General features: G+C 45.8%; 1 protein-coding gene across 5 annotated transcripts in view; it reads left to right on the top strand.

The window, feature by feature from the left end:
- LSAMP (limbic system associated membrane protein) overlaps positions 1-16,106 on the top strand; it is a 965,491-nt gene that overhangs the window by 703,047 nt on the left and 246,338 nt on the right. The gene's annotated exons all lie outside the window — the stretch shown is intronic.

Genomic DNA, 16,106 nt, shown 5'->3' with positions numbered 1-16,106 from the left:
CGGAGGTCGATGGTGAGGAGGTGCTGGGCACTAGGGTGTTCGTCCTGCCATCCTACATTTTGTCTCACTAGCTGTGCCCTTCATGAAAAAAAGTGGGCCAGTGCTTTTGTTTGCCAGGGCCTGGTGGTGTCCAGAGGATCCTGATGAATAGCAGGTGGATTCCCCAATTAATATTAGACTGAGGAGAGCAGCAGAGCATCTGGGAGGCCTACCCTTGGCCTCAGGACAGCTTGCAGTTACTTGCTCAGTGACTCCGTGGCTAACTGGGGCCATAGAGCCAGCTAACTCTCCCACGGTGATAGTGTAAGACTTTTCAGAAACAGACTATTCATGCTAAGAGTGCTTCTTCCTTCTCTGGAGCCTGGTGTTGCCGTCTCCTGACTCGCCAAATACAGCAGCACAAATTCACATGAACCATGGTGCTGTACTCGAGACTGAACAGGAACCAGGTGCATCTCTCTCCACCTTTCCTTTACTTCTGAACTGATTGTGTAGACTCTTTGCAATCGCTGCTTGATTTTCTCTTCTCTTGTTCCACCTTAGACCCTCTTTAATTTGTCCTCTGTGTTTTAATGGCAGTGCTGGGACTCAATCAGCTTCTTTGTGGCAAATTGCAGGGCTCTCCTGGTGCTCCCTTGTCTGGTTTGACAAAGCACGTTCCCTTATTCCACTTTCTTCTTCCAGCTTTGAGTCCCTCAAAGTGTTTCATCTGTCAGTGCCCCATCCTCATGAACTCTGTGGATCTCAAAGAGCTCTGTCCTCGGTCTCTGCTTTATAGATGATCCCGTTGCCATACTCAGGTTCAACCACCCAAAGCAGCTTCCAGACCTACTGCACCCTGACCTGTCACATGCTGTTTCCAAACCTCTCAGTCAACAAATGCTCACAGCTCAGGCTGAATATTGTTAAAAAAACTGCTTGCCTTTTCATTTCAATTCTCTTCACTTCAGTCTTTTTACAACTCCTAATGAAGAAAATATCCTCCCAGTCACGTCCTCTTGCAATATAAAGGCTAGTTATTTTCTCCCTTGTATTCTCCCCAGCCTGTTTCTTCCTCTACCACATACAGAAAAATCCATCTCTTCTTCTCCTTCTCAGTGTTTAAACCACTTGTTCGCATCTTAATCCTCCTTAGTCTTGAATATGTTAACGACTTCTCCTTCCCTGCTTCCTTGAAAGTTGGTCCCTTTTCTCTGGTCTGTATAAAGCAGGCACGCTAAAACCGGCCCTTTTTCTCTACCACTGTGAACTCATTGCCTTTCTGTTTGCTCAGGCCTATCCCCTTTGGACTTGAGGCTCCTTGTCCTTGCCTTCATGACCCTACACAACCCTGCCAATGTTCCTAATCCAACTTTCATATCGCCTACATTTTTATAACAAATGTGCTGTCCCAGTCATCTCCCACTGCTATTTCTCAGATACTTCCAGTAACACAACCCCCCTTCTGAGTCTTTCTCTGTAACCCTCCAAAGTATTTTTTTTCCTTCACTTTCTCGATGTCAAAGGACTAACCCTTCCTGTCTCCTTTGCTCTGTGCCTTCTCCTACCCATTTCCTTCGTCAACGAATGGTGCTTGCTTTGCCCTCAGCTGGGCTGTGCTCAGTGACCTACCCACCCACTCAGCTGCCCTATAATCCAGCCAACCCTGCCAAAGGTTTAGTTCCTGCCACCTCGGTAATCCATCCTGCATACTGCAGCCCCCGCAAGAAGCTGGGGTTGCCGGGCTGGGGGGGACATGCCCCAGATCTGGGGTCTCTTGTGGACATGACAGGATTAGGGAGACCCGGTCAGTTGTGTAAGAGCACTAGGAGGAGTGCTGTTACCTTCCGAAGCGTGACTCAACTGAAACTTATTTTGGGTGTAGGTGATGTGTCCCGAGAGGAAGGGGAGGGGACGGATTCCTCAGTCTTGTCACCTTTTTTTGGCTTGCTTTTGCTCTTGTTGCCAAAAACACAGCACAGCATCCGACTTTTGCAGTAGAAACAATCCTGTCAACCCAGCCTTCCCCTGCTGCACGTTTCAGACCCCTTTTCCTGCTGCACATCCTTGCTTATCAGTAGAAAGTATCGAAGCATGGAGGAAAGCATCCAGGGGCGCAGCAGGGGCCCGAACCTTTCTGGTGCTACGTTAAGAAGTGAGTGCGTACGGCAGAGAGGTCTCGGGAATGAAAGATGGGGAGGCGTCCTCCCACTGTGGGGCCTGGGGAGGAGGAGGTGCAGAGCTGGCCCTGGGCTACTCCCTCCTTTAGCAGTATGGGTTCAAGCAGGAGGTGACCCCTTCTCCCTCCCTGACCCGGGTGGATGAAGGAGGTGTCCATGAGTTTGTAAGGTTCAGCTCAGGCCGGGCCTGCTGCCGGCTCCCAGCCCAAGAGGCCCGGGGCAGCGCTGAGGGGCTGCCGCTGCTTGGATCGGGGCTATTAAAAGCCAATACTCTAATGAACCAGCAATGGCACCTAATCAATGTGTGAAAAATGGGTAATTCTCGCTAATGCCCTGTTAATGTTCTCATAATGATCTGTCAGGGAACTCTGGCTAATTATTGTCATGGCAATTTGGCACAGGTTTGCCGGGGATAATGTGGCCTGGGTGGGCAGGAGCACGTATTGCCACCCCTGTCCCGGTGCTCTGCTGCTCTTCCCACTTCCTCCCGCTTCTCCCCTGGTATCTCCCTTTCCTGGTCTCTCTTTTAATTAGGCAATTAGTTGATCGATTAGTTAATGTTTGTACAACACTTTCAACGTCTATAGTACTAATTTGCTGTTCTTTGTTGTTGCTCCTTTGCTTCTGTCGTTTTCCTTGCTTTCCTGATGTGGCTGCCCATCTTCTTTCTTTCCCTTTCCCCTCTTACTCCTGCCTCTCCTGGAGATCCAGGACAGGTTTGTTTCTGCTGTTTTTCCCGCTGTTCTGTGATGTCATAGGATACTGGTGACATCATATTCAATACCTCATCCCTATTTCTCCAGCCTTCACACTACCCTGAGGCACCTGCTTTCCCCTGCCCCGACTTTATTCTGCTTGCTGCATGTAAATCTGAACTCCGTGCTGTGCTACCCTGAAATTCTCGGTGCGTATCGTAGGGCTAGCGTGCTTGCCTGGCCTTGCCAGGGTTCCTGGAGATCCGGCAGGTGCGCTCTCATTCTTGAAATTATCTGCAGCTCACGTGGCTGCGTGATGCTGGAACATTTCTCCTGGTTTACTGGCCGGTGTGTTGTTGACCTTGGGTTGGGTTTTTTCTTCGTGTGACTTTGGGGGGAGCTTAGAGAAAGGAAGGAGTACGCTGTGCACTGTGCATCCCTCTTGCCTTTGAAAGTCATGTCGTTTCCCTGCTGTGCTAAATTGGGAATACTGGCGACTTACATTTAAGCTCCTGCTACGTAAGCTTCAAGCTAGCTGGAAGGGAAGTGAGTGGGAGGGCAAATGGAGAGCGACCTATTTACACATTAATGTATGATATGCCCTATTGTATTATATAAAGGCCTGGTTTTGCATGTGTTTACATAGCTCTTCAAAAGGGGAAACCCAGTCACTGGAAACCCTCAAGAGGAGCATATGGCTATAGAATGGCTGTACAGTTACAGAGGAGCTTTTTACTCATAGCTGACATTTATATAGCACTTCTTAGTGTTATCCAGAAGGATCCCAAACCACTTAGCTCACTGCTGAAATGCAGCCAGCCCCGAGGTGGAACAAAGTCACCATTCTTGCAGCGGCATTCCCATGCAGTGAAAGTTTAGGACAGGATCTGGAGCTCCTTTCTGTGGTGGGGCATGCAGGGCCTTGGCTCAGCTAGCTAAGGGTGCAGCCAGTACACTGACACCAGCGTGGCCTGTGCTTCGGGGCTTCTTTGGGATTCCTCAGTGGTAGTCCCTTGTCTATGGCCAGTCTGAAAAATTCTGCCTCCCACAACCGTGTGTCTCTAATGACAAGGTTACCTCTGTGCAATGCCAAACCTCAGATCCTTCACCATCAGGAGACCCAAAAGTAATTGCCTTTGAGGGAGTGGAGCAAGGCTCTATGTCGGGTTGGGTCTCCGTCCTAGCAGCACGGCCTCCCTTCTGACCAGCAGCATCGTTGGTTATCTCCATTTTCTTCCACAACAGCAACTTTGCCATTCCCTAAAGACTCAGAGAAGATGTCACTACTGCTCAACATTAGCAGCTGTAGTTTTTCCCCCCTTCTCTGTGACCCAGCTTGGCTTTTGAGAACGCCTTGCTTCGATCTTCAGCCTTCTGGTTTACTTGCTACGTCACTTCTGCAAAGTGGGGATGCTTTTGTACTTCGGAAGCAAATGCAGAATGTAAATCTACTGAGAGCTGGATAAATCCTTCCCAAATGTACTGTGGTGGTAGTCAGCATGCCTGTTTCTAAAAGTCACTCCTCCTGTAAGTGACCCAGAGCCGACCCACATTTATTTTAGTATCACTCAAGTGTGTGAATCGGGCCCAGGGACACATTTTGTCCCTTTTTTTTCCCAGGAAAGAGCCATTGCAAAAGATGGAGATATTGCTTCTCTTTCACTGCTCTGAACCTCTCTGTGTTTTGTTCTAACCCTTTTAGAGGCTGTTAGCTTGCCGAGCTGTGTTCGCTCAGTGTTTCCAGAGCGAAGGAAAACAAGTACCAGTGTTCCTACCGTGTGAGTGGCTCGAATAACAATATAAGGAAGGAGAGCACAACAAACAGAAAAATACTCTGGTACAAGATTAGGCAGTTGAGATTTAGTACTGAAATGTATGAAGTAGAGGGCATATCTGTATGTCTCATCTGTTTACTGATCAGTCCCCATGCCGATCCCCCCTTCCTGGCTCCCTCCCTTCCCCATTTAGACACAGTGGCCAGCACTGAGAAGAGCGTAACTTTCTCCTCAGAAATGTGTTTCCAATTACAGGCCCTGCAGGCACTCGTTCTGATGAGAGATTAGGAAATGACTTTCCCTCTGCTGTTCATTCCTTCCCATAATTTACCTGCTCCTATCTGTTTGTATGGAAGTTTGATGTGTTGCTTGCCTGAAAAGGAGAGATGAAGTAGGCTAAACTGTGGCTTTGAGAAAAGACAGTAAGAGGAGGGATTATGGCAGGCACTTATAAAATCATGAATGTTATGGAGAAGGTTTCACTGAGTTTGCATAATGCAAGAACTAGTAACAGCTTCAGCATGAACTGAAGAGGAGCTATTTTTTTCAAACACAGGATGGTTAGGAAGTGCAACTTAGAGTTAGCACCCAGAACCAGGTCCAAAAGGCTTCAAAAATGGTTGGAAAACCAGCCTATGGACTGCCACCCTTTCTTACACATTTGCTGCTGGTGCCCCTCTGGGACGAGCGTTTGGCTCTCTGCTGGCTCTGCTGGGTTCCAGAGAGCAGGTCTTATCCTCTCCTGCCATTGTCACTCCTGGATTTCCCTAAGACGGTCAAATGGATGCCTTTTGTTCAGAAGGCAAGGTTCTGGGATAAAACCTTGGTATTTAGGATACTCCTTAGCCTTGTCCCATTCATTCCCTTTTTTCTGTGTTAATTTCTGGCCTATAAAATGAGAAATATGATATCAATTAATATCGCAAATTCTTCTACGAATTATATAGCTGATTCATGCCCTTTAATGCAATGATTTGTCACCCCTTATTAGACATCAGAGAATGTGCACAGGGACCTTTTGCAGCATGCACGTACACCGAGCGCCAAGTTTCGTTGGTTCTGTCGCTCGGTGTTTTTCAAGTGCTATGTCACTTGTTCCTTCTTTAAAAAGTTTCCATTTCCTAAGATCCTTCCCAGCCCAAAATCTTTTCGGAACTCTAATCATTTGCATTGCCCATGTCTGCTTCTCTTGCTCTTATTTTTCAGAAAAGCACCAGAGCTGTCCAGCCGCAGTATTCCGGCTGAAGGCACGCCTTGGCATATGCAGTGGCGTTAATACTTTTCTCAGTGGGTGAGATTCACCCACCCCTGAGAGAAATGACTCACACAAGGTCTAGGCACCACTTAAATCCAACGTAAGCTGTATTTTGTTGGCTTAGATGAGATTTTGCTGGAGCTCTGGCCTCGCACTGAGCCTCTGCACAGGAGTGATTTTTCACCACGTATTATTTTTGTGCCTTAACGTTCCATTTACTTTTTGGCCTACTATTGAGGTGCGTCAGAGAAAAGTCTTCATTGATCTGCCTGCAGTAACCACAGGTTTTTTCTCGTCGGGTCATACTTAATTTTACAACCCGGGGAGATATCTGAGGCGTATAGATTATTTTTCCCAATACGTATTGCCTGTGTCAAGACTGAAGCTCTTCCTGTGGTCTATTGGGCTGCTGTGTATCAGTTTGGCTATATGAGGATCCGATGGTCCTCAGAGTCCAGGTTCAATCACACTGTATTAGCTGTAGATGTTGGTCTCTCACAATTTCATTCTCCCTCTTTATGCATTAGCTGATGTATTGCATATGCAGGCCATAGCAAAATTCTCAGCAGCACCCTGCTGTTAAGTTTTCACCATATTAAGAGACGATCCATTATTCTTTCTTTTCTGCTTTTCGTCTTGTAGAGACTTGCTCTCCATGAGAGAACTTTATGTCTCCAACCCAGTACTCCTTAGTTTTTGTAACTTTTTTTTTTTTAATGAAATACTCTGTCAAAGACTTTTTGAAAGGCAGTTTATAAGAATATCCATGCGTGCCCATTTTTTGCTGGGGGATATAAGTCAGAAGTGAAAAACACGAGGAAAGGAATGAAAAGAAACTGGTTGTATACAGAGATGTTAAAGGTGGGGCTCAGTTGGAGTGTAAATGCCTCCATCAATCCCTATGGCAAAGTCTGCAAAACCAAAGCAGAGCAACCTGGGCAGCTCTTCTGTGATGACCTTAGCTGAACCTCACATACCTCAGCAGTCCAGCTGGCCCACTGACTTTTTCTCTTCCTGAAAGAGGACCAAAGTAATGAGCACTCCGCACAGCTCGGCAGCAGTAAAGGGCAAAGAGAATATTATCAGTTATTATTTTGCAGTGATGCTAGGCCTCAAGGCTTGCTGTCACAGCGATGTGCTAGCACATGGCAGATTTCAAGCGGCATGTTATTTGCAGTCACACTTAGCAAAACTATGAGGATAGGGGCAAGTTGGCCTTCCCTTGCTCCTTCAAGAAACATTTTCTTCTTCTTTAGTATTGCATGATTAAACAGGCCTCCCTTCAGGTGAAGGTGGAATCTCAGGGCAGCTGACACTGGAACGCCCGCTGAAGAGCTGGCGGGGTGGTTTTGTTTTCATTCTATTTATTATTGTCCTTGAGGGCTTCAGAAGAACAAAATGTATTTTCCAAAGTCATGCATGAGCCTGAGTAGCAACCCTGAGAAGGACATAACCAGATACTGTACATCAGTTAAGACAGATGGAGACAAGCACATCCTGGGGACATGGAATAAGGTGGCCCTCTGGTTTGCATTTCTCTTGCGCCTTATTCTACCCTCATCGTGTTTGTGCAGGTCACGCGCTGCAGACGTGCTAAGAGACTGGAAGTACATCTTGTTGGAAAAGAGACTTCCAGAATGGAATGAAAAGTTGTCTCCCTTTTCATTTTCCCTGCTTCCTTCCACTTTCTTCCTCCTCCTCCGCCTTGTCTTCCTCAAACCCACACTCAGATAGCTGCATGCACACAGACACACGTGCGTGCGTGCACTCCTTCCCATGCAGCAGCTGTCCCTTCAAATCAAGTGTTGATCTCTGTGGGGACAGCTCTTGGCACAACAGAGGAAAACAGATCCTGTCTGTAAGAATACCTTAAGAAAAAAAGCCACACACGAAGACAAGCCTCTGAGTAACAGAGTGAGTGAAGCTGAGAGAAAGCTGTCTTGTTACATATAATTGAATCCCTCAGCACCCTTAAGTGACACCTTTCTTGCTTACACATACAGGAAATACGCTGCACAAATGCTATTAAGCTGGAGCTAAACTAATTTAGCTAGTGGAGTGGGTGGACGAAATCCTTCATCCTTTAAGAAATTGTGTATCACTGATTGCCTGATAAATGTACACTGATACCCCACTTCTTAAAGAGAATGCAAGGTGTGACAGAATGCCCAGGCTCACAGCTGGAGTAGGCAGGGGCAGCTGCTTCATGTAGACAATTACTTCACACTGGAGAAGAGTACACACACCTCAGCACAGAAGCGGAGAGCTCCTGGCAGCAGAGTGCAGTTATACGGCTGGAAGCCGCCAGGTACCAGCAGTCCTGAGGCATTGTCTCTTGCAAAATTCTTGCAGGACCTGTAGTGACAAGAAGTGGTCAGGCCCTCGTGCTTACGCTTTGGCCATAAAACTGACTGCTTTGTTTCCGCACCTGCCCAACAGCACATTGATCTTGTTAGATCTAGTCCTTGTTTAAATCCATCAGGTCTCCATATGCAGCAGCAGACAGACAAAACCCAAAATTTATCATAAACTCTTGTAAAGGGAGGCAGATGGTCAGGGGCTGGTGAGCAGTGCCATTACGGCCGCCCAGAGTTGTAAGGATGAGTTAATGGGCTATTGCCACAAAGGCTGGCGGCTGAATCCTGTTGTAACATCTCTCGAAGAGCAGGTGAATAAATTCAATTCTCGCCATGTCTCTGGCTAGCAGGCTGCTGAGTACTGCTCATTCACATGAAGAAAATTAATGATATTCTTGTGCTTTGTGGTAACCTGCCTTAGGGGCCCAGCTCAAATGAGTTGATGGGGAAACGGCCCTGGTGTTGAGAGCTGGAAGCGAGGTTATGCTTCTCTCCATCATTACAAATTCATTATGCCATTGTTTGATTCTTTTGGAAGCTTTTAAGATCTTCACCTCAGTTACTTATAAGAAACTAGCAAGTCTGCAGACAGAGAGTGGCCTGTTGTGATGCCATTAAGTCCTCAGTTACCCCTGACTGGATGCTGGGCATCTTCCTTGTGGAGTATCAGTCATGCATCAGTGAAGCTAGGATTTCTGCACTGTGGCCACAAAGACCTCTTGATTTGCATCTCCAAGGCAAGAAACTTGGGACGGAATTACCCAGCTCCCTTCCCACAACTGTGCTGTGTTGAGGAGAGGAATCAGCACAGCAACTTTTTAAAATCTTCTCCTAGGCAGCAAGGTGGTTCTCATCTTGAAGGAAACTTGGGACAGATGAGCCTATACTGCGAGGAGGTAGGCGTGTTACGTGGTGGGGAATCTCCCGAGGGCCCTTGCCTGATCTGTACTTTCCAAGGAAGTTGATGTGAAGCCAGTGGTCTCATGCACTGCTTGTAGTGGATCTCTTTTCTGATAGTTGTTAGTCAGTGAGCTATCTTAAGCAGATGTGTGGCCTTCATTGCCCTACTATATGAGCACCTCTCAATCTTTTTAATGCATTGTCAGAGCACCTCAGGCGTGCAAGGAAGTAAAATTACTCTATTTCACAGATGGGGAACAGGGAAATTGATGGTTAAACCCTTAGAAGGATACAGATACCAAAGTCCTGCCCAGCTGCCACTCTTGGCTCTTAAACCCAAATGCATTTCTTCGCTGATGCTTATTTCTATATGTAGAAATATCTGTACTTTCCTGTTGTTTACTGGCATTTCTAAGCAGGTACTTCTAGTTGTGCTTCCGTCCAAGCCAAGAAGAGCCTCAGTCCTATTAGGACTGAGCAGCTAAGCAGCTTGACATTAGAGCAGAGGCTTCTGGACAGAGGTGGGAATACCTTTCTCCTCAGGCATGGCCTTTCCTTTCTCTGGCCCAGTGCATATTTATTAGTGTGCGGCAGGTTCGACAGGAAGAAACTAGTATCTTCTCAACACCAGTGGAGATTATGGGCATTCCTCTGGGAAGTGGAAGAGCACGATCTGTACCTCCTCAGACGGAAGACAAAATTAGACCTACATCCCTGATGAGTTCCCAGGCTGTCGGGCTACAAAATGAAAGGGGGCTGGTGGCAGCCCCTTCTTTCTTCATCCTTGTTTTTTGAAACCGTGCTTGTTCTAGGAGAGGGCAGATTTTTTTTTCTAAGGTCTCAGCCACAGAGACAGGTAGGATTTACCAGGCTGGCAGGGGCTGCACCCCACTCCCACCCCATTTCCTTCATTAACATCTCTGCAGGATCCATTCCCAGTCATACAGTACAGGAGCTGCCGCAGAGCTCTAGTGGAGGAGAGGGTGTCCGGAGACTGGCTCTGCTCAGGCAGGTAAGGCAGCAGGTTGCAAGAAAGTATTCACAGCCCTGGAGGCTTTGGCAAAAGTGGTGAAGCAATTAGTAATTTTGGTAGTTTTTAATTGAAGCAGATCAGTGTGGTGTCACAGGGACACCATAGCATAGCTCCTACACCAGCTGATTATCATTCACTCCAGTCTATCTCTTTGGCTCCATCAGCATCAGAGAACTCAAAAAGGTGTAGAGAAGAAGGGCAGAAAATACGATGTGAGAGGCTGTGAGTCCTGAGCTAACAGGACTGGCTAAAAATAAAAGCAAGGTCTTTATAGCCTGTGACGAAGATGATGAAGGAGAAGTTGTTAAGAGGGGATTTAATTGAGTGTAAAATCCTAAACGGTATAGATAATGCCAAGGCACGTTACTGTTCGCAGACTGGCTCAGGGAGAGGACAGGGAGCTGCAAAGGAAATGAGTTCAGTTCAGTTTATCTAACAGAGCTTATTCACGCAAAACCTACAGGTGCCTGGGATGGAGACAAGCAGGAGGAAGGAACTTTGGTGCAGCATAGGTAAAAGAGCATCCTAAGGGGGACAGGGGACAGGCGATGGATGGTCTAGCATCAAGCAGAAGGTGATCTGGTTATGAGCTAGGAGCTTCCTTGGCCTAGACCACAGAGATAAAGGTGTAGCACAAGTAGGATGATCTGTGTTGTCTCAAGCTGTGTAAAGCTGCAGAGGTAATGTTAAGACCTTGCCAAGAAGCTAGTTATAGTGCAGCATGACGCAGACTGAATTTTACTTCTCTAAGTGGTGTTTTCAGAGTACAAAATCTGATTTTTCCAGTGCCCCTCTAGAGCAGTGGCAAATACCCTCAGAGTCACAGGCAGAACCTGAGGCACAGAGAAAGGACTTGCCCAGCCCATTGCCCCATAATGAATTTGCAGGAGAATCACATTTGCTGCATGAAATAGAACAAATGGTTCCTTCTTACCTCTTAAAATGTGTGCCACATCCCATGCCAGAAACCCATCCTGGGATTGCTCTGCCCGTCTTTCCAAATGCTTTGCCAGGAATAGGGGAGGAGGCAGTCAGGAAATTTGAAGCATCTGTGGCCAGTAACCCTTTCTGGTGCTGTGTTTACCGTAGCTCTGAAAGATATCCAAAAGCAGCGTTTAAAGAAATAGAAGTGTTAACCCTCCTTGCAGGGGAGTCTGGTGGTAGAAGGCCGCTGACCTGATTTCAGCTCTACTCTTCAAACCTCCTTGCAGTAAGGGCTTGGCTGCCAGGAGCAGGGGGTCCACAATACCTAGGGCAGCTTTTGCTCCAAATTCACGCTTGAAAACTGGACATCTCTGGCTTTGGAAGTACTCTCTTCTCTGAACACTTCTTCCTCTGTATTTTGACCCCACAATAGAGACGCTCCAAACTGTGGCCTTAGAAAAAAATGAAACTTCAAGACAAATTGAGGTTTGCTCCGTGATGCCATCCTGGCTATGGTTTGGCAGACGTGTGGAGATTTGGGGCAGGGCCTTGCAGTGCTGTAGTTGACATAGGCAGGAAAGGAAAAAGAAGAAAAAGAATGAGGATGAGAGTGCTGTGCACTGTCAGTATTATAGTGGATCTTATTTGATGTTTTAAAGCCTGAGAAATATGAGAAATGTCTTCTCTATCTCCTTTAAATTTCTGTTGTTTGTAGAAGAAAACTTCGAAACATCACCAAAAATAACCCAAAGGCTCAGAAACCTCTTCCTCTTCATTTCTTTCTCCTCCTTTTTCCCACCTTTCCCACTAGTATTTTTGGTAGTCCAAGCTGGCGGTATAGCTGATAACGTTTTTTTGACGTGGTCTCTGCTCTGAAGGTTACACTGAAATATCATTACAGCCAGGATAATGCTTCAAAGGGAAGATTTTCAATATTAGCAGTGAGAATGAGGGGCGGAGGGGACTATAGGGGGGAACTGAGGAAAGAGGGAACATAATGAGTGAGATCTGAGAAATTAGTACAGTGCCATCTCTTTGCCGTGATGGGAACAGGTTTTGTTTCACAGAGGGAGAATGCAGTTGGTTTGCAATGTCACTGAAAAATGATTTCCAAAAATATGAGGCTTTGTGCAAGGATTTGCCAAGTTTTCCATTTAGAAGAGCATAATAATAAGAATAAAGTATTTAGCTAATGAAAAATGTAGATATACAAACAAAACAATCCTCAAATGCTGTTCAGCTGTTGCATATCTCCTGGGAATTAGCTGCTGCTTTCAGTCTGATTTTACCTGCTATTGCTCTAAGCTAAACTTTCCATTTATATGAGAAAAACCGGAGTCAGGAGGATTACAAGCACCTCTGCTTTTGATTTTTAATAAAAAGCGAACATTTACTTCTCAACAGTAGCAGCAAGAAAGGGAATTAAATCTGAGGAGAGCAGGCTGACCTCTGGGAGCACAAGCACGTTCATACACACACAATCTCCCCGTCCCTCTTTTTGTTGCCTGCTCCTTTTGCTGGCACGCAAACTGGGCTGTGTGCATGCCAAGGTGCGTGTACGTGCCCGTCTTGCTATGTGCTCTTGCACACGTGGTTCCTCACAGGTGACCCCGTACGAAGATGCACGTGTGACTGCTTCATTGTTTTCCTCCTCCAGCTGTGTACATGTACACGCCTCCATCCCCTTCTCTTACAGCAAGTATCCTCTTGCATACAGTCTGTGGAGTTGTACTCGGCTATTCAAACGCAGAAACAGGATCTGTGAGAGTGGTTTTTAAAATAGTAAAAGTGAGAATATATTTGAGGTCTGTCTTTTTGCTCCCTGCTTTGATAGAGTGCATTTACAAGCTTTCACTTGAAACCGTAACAGCTAGAAACTTGGTATTTGTATTTGAAAGAAAAGCTGAAAAGCTGATGGTTGGCCATCTAGCTTTAGAAGCTGGGACTTCGGGGAAAATAGCGTACCCATGTAGTCACAGAGCACTGATAAAATCACAAATGTAGGCACTATCAATGGAAACTGAGGTTACAGGAGAGATGGCCAGGGAATCCCCACACCGGTGCTCTTCCCGTTGTGTTTTTTTAACCCCGCTCAGGGTAGCGCTTCCTGACCCAGCAGCAGGAAGGGAAAAAAAGCTTTTTCCCTTTCCAGTGAATATTTATGCTCCTGTGGCAGCTATCACCGTGCCAGTACAGTCCTGGTAAGTAAGGCAGTAGAGGAGGATTTTCCAACAAAGAATAATACAGGCGGGGCCGAAGAAGCAGATGTACATTATTTGTATTGGCAGAAGCTGAAAAACAACCCAGCCCCCTCCCCACCAAAAAGCACACTTATAATTAAAACCCAACAGATTTATTGCCTTGACTCATTCTGGTATTTATCAAAGTATAGCTGTGTGGCACCGAAGTGTATGGCATGATTTACAGGGGTAGCGTGGAAAGGCACGGCAGCGATTCCCTCCCAGGAGAACAGAGGGAGCTTTGTTGCCGTTGCGATAGGACCAGACGTAGTGGGAGAACCTGGGTAATCGAGTGCTTTGTCAAAGCCAACCTCTTGCCTCCTCCGTGTGTGCGTGCACGGATCTAATCGCTCTCATCACATCCGACGCTCTAATCGGCCTGACATTATGTGTGGGGAAGCAGGCATCCAAAGAGCGGGAGCTGCTTTCTTCACCACCATCATCATCATCATTGTTTAACTGCTTTTTCTGTATCCTACTGGTGAAGCAAAATGCACCAGAAATGGAGAGCGGGGATAATGAATACAAGAACATGTAATAGATGGCAGCAAACTAGGAAACAATTTTCTGAACTTTATAACTCTTGCGTTCGTTTAAACAAATTAATTTATGTTTGCCTGCACCGTTCAGTAGTACATAATTTTTGCATTTGGGAACAACAGGGGACACCCTCTGTAGGCAATATAAGAGCAGTAAATTGTAGACCTGGCAAGCGGACTGTGTGAGCCTCATCGGGAATGCAGTGCTTGCCTCAAATTGTAAAGACACACAGCGAGTTCAAATCCCACCGGGGGTCCCGTTTTTATTAGAAATACTTCATATCTTTTATTCTTGGTGTCAAATGGATCACTACACTTTCAGCACTTAATTATCTCTATCATCCCGAAATACCCTGCCTCTAATGAAAATATTTAAACAGCTCTTCCAGGAGCACAACATGGACTTTCCGTGCCGAGGGCACGAGCTCAGCTGCCACTAGACCCACGTTCGGCTGATGTAACTTCCACCCAAGTCAGTGAAGTAAGGGCAGCTGGGGTAAATGAACGTGAAGCCAGGGTCTTTGTGTTGTCTTCTGTTCACATATTTATGATTTTCTGTGGATTTTCTGCTACGATGGAGCAACAAGGAAGGCCTCCAATGCCTAATCTGAGGCTTGCAGGTTTTTCTAGACTGGTGAATACAAGTAAAGCTCATGTTATCTTGTGACTAAGTTGTGTTCCTGCTTCTCTTATGGAGAGAAGAAATTCTGCTGATGGTGCTTGTGTTCCACTGATGTTTCTAGCCACTTGCTTCCACCCATGCGAAGTTTTCATCCATTCCAGTTTAGCATAACAAAACCAGACTACATTGGGTCTATGATATTGGGTGGCTGGAATTGTCAAAAGCACACAAGTGGCTGAGGAGTCTTTGTCCACAGATGTGTGACTGAAGCCTGAGTATCTGTACCTGACCTAATTTCAACTTCAGAGATGAGGTGTCAGCATGGAAGACATTGGCATGGGTGGTGAACCAGGCTGTGAAAGTGTCCAGCATGGCTAATTGCTGTAGAAGTCTGTGCGACCGTGCCTTAGTGCTGCTGTTGGAAGTGACTCGGGCTAGTTATACCTTTGTAGCCACGTCAGATAAATTGCAGTCCTGTCTCCCATCACAGCGTGTACATGCTGCCTATATGAATCCTCTAATTCTGCAAGGGAAGCGAGAAAAAGCAGAGACCAAACATAGCCAGGTACTTGATAATTATGGTCGTGTGGTATATTTGTATAGGTGAGAGGGGTTATTTATTTCTTCTGGTGAATGACTGCGAGCTTTGACATTGCTAACGCTCAGTAAGAGTTGATGCTTCACTTCCCACACGGAGGCTTCCCCTCTCTGTTAAGAGCAGCACGCGTGGTAAAATAAATAATTTCTTATAGTGTGGAGTTCAATAACTGCTACCTCCATTCACTATTGGGCACGAGGAGACCATAGGTTCTGCCACCTTGCCTTCAGAGTATTATTATTTCTTCTCACAAATTACAAAGAAAAAGGCATTTCCAGAGCAATTTTTGAATGATTTCAGTCGTACTGATGTATTACTAATACTGTTTTGTTCTTGTTTCTAAAAGGTGTAGCTTTCACATTGCTCAACAGCATGTATTTTCAAGGATTGTGTTCTGTTTATTATATTATTATACCCTGTTTCTCAGATTGTACCAACATTTTCATCTAGTCATAACATAGGAGTGTTATTGGTACAGTTTTGCTTCAAACTGGGGATCAGATTCGTTCAGTATTTTTGAAAACCCTCTAATGAATCTTATCGGAGTTTCAGCCTAGTGATAGGTAGATGTATTCAGTCAGCTTGTGCCTAGTTTTGCATTTTTTGTTGCAAACATTACATACGGCAATAACAAAGTTCTGCTAATCCTTGATATTAGACAGAACTGGTCAAAATAAGGCTAAAATTGATGGCAAAGCATCCATGTTAAAATAAAACTCTTCTTAAGTTTTGGAAACTTTCGGTGTTTTCCAGAGCAATTTGTGAGAAATGATTTGGCAACTTCGGGATTTTTTTCACACTTACAGAACAGTCGAATTTTCTTGTCTGGCTGACATGAATTGGCAGCAAGAGTTGTGTCTACAGCTACCACTGAAAGATGCCAATTAAGTAATGTACTACTTGTTGAATAATTAAAGCATCAACCAGCATACTCATTAAGTGTTCTCAGCAGCTGGCCCGAGCGGTTGCCTTGGGTGGTTGGGCACTTTTTGTGCTTGTTGACAAGGTT

Source organism: Anser cygnoides, chromosome 1, assembly GCF_040182565.1.
Source record: "Anser cygnoides isolate HZ-2024a breed goose chromosome 1, Taihu_goose_T2T_genome, whole genome shotgun sequence".
Classification (NCBI taxonomy): domain Eukaryota; kingdom Metazoa; phylum Chordata; class Aves; order Anseriformes; family Anatidae; genus Anser; species Anser cygnoides.
The sequence above is the reverse complement of the archived record's forward strand: the minus strand, read 5'-3'. Positions and strand labels throughout refer to the sequence as shown.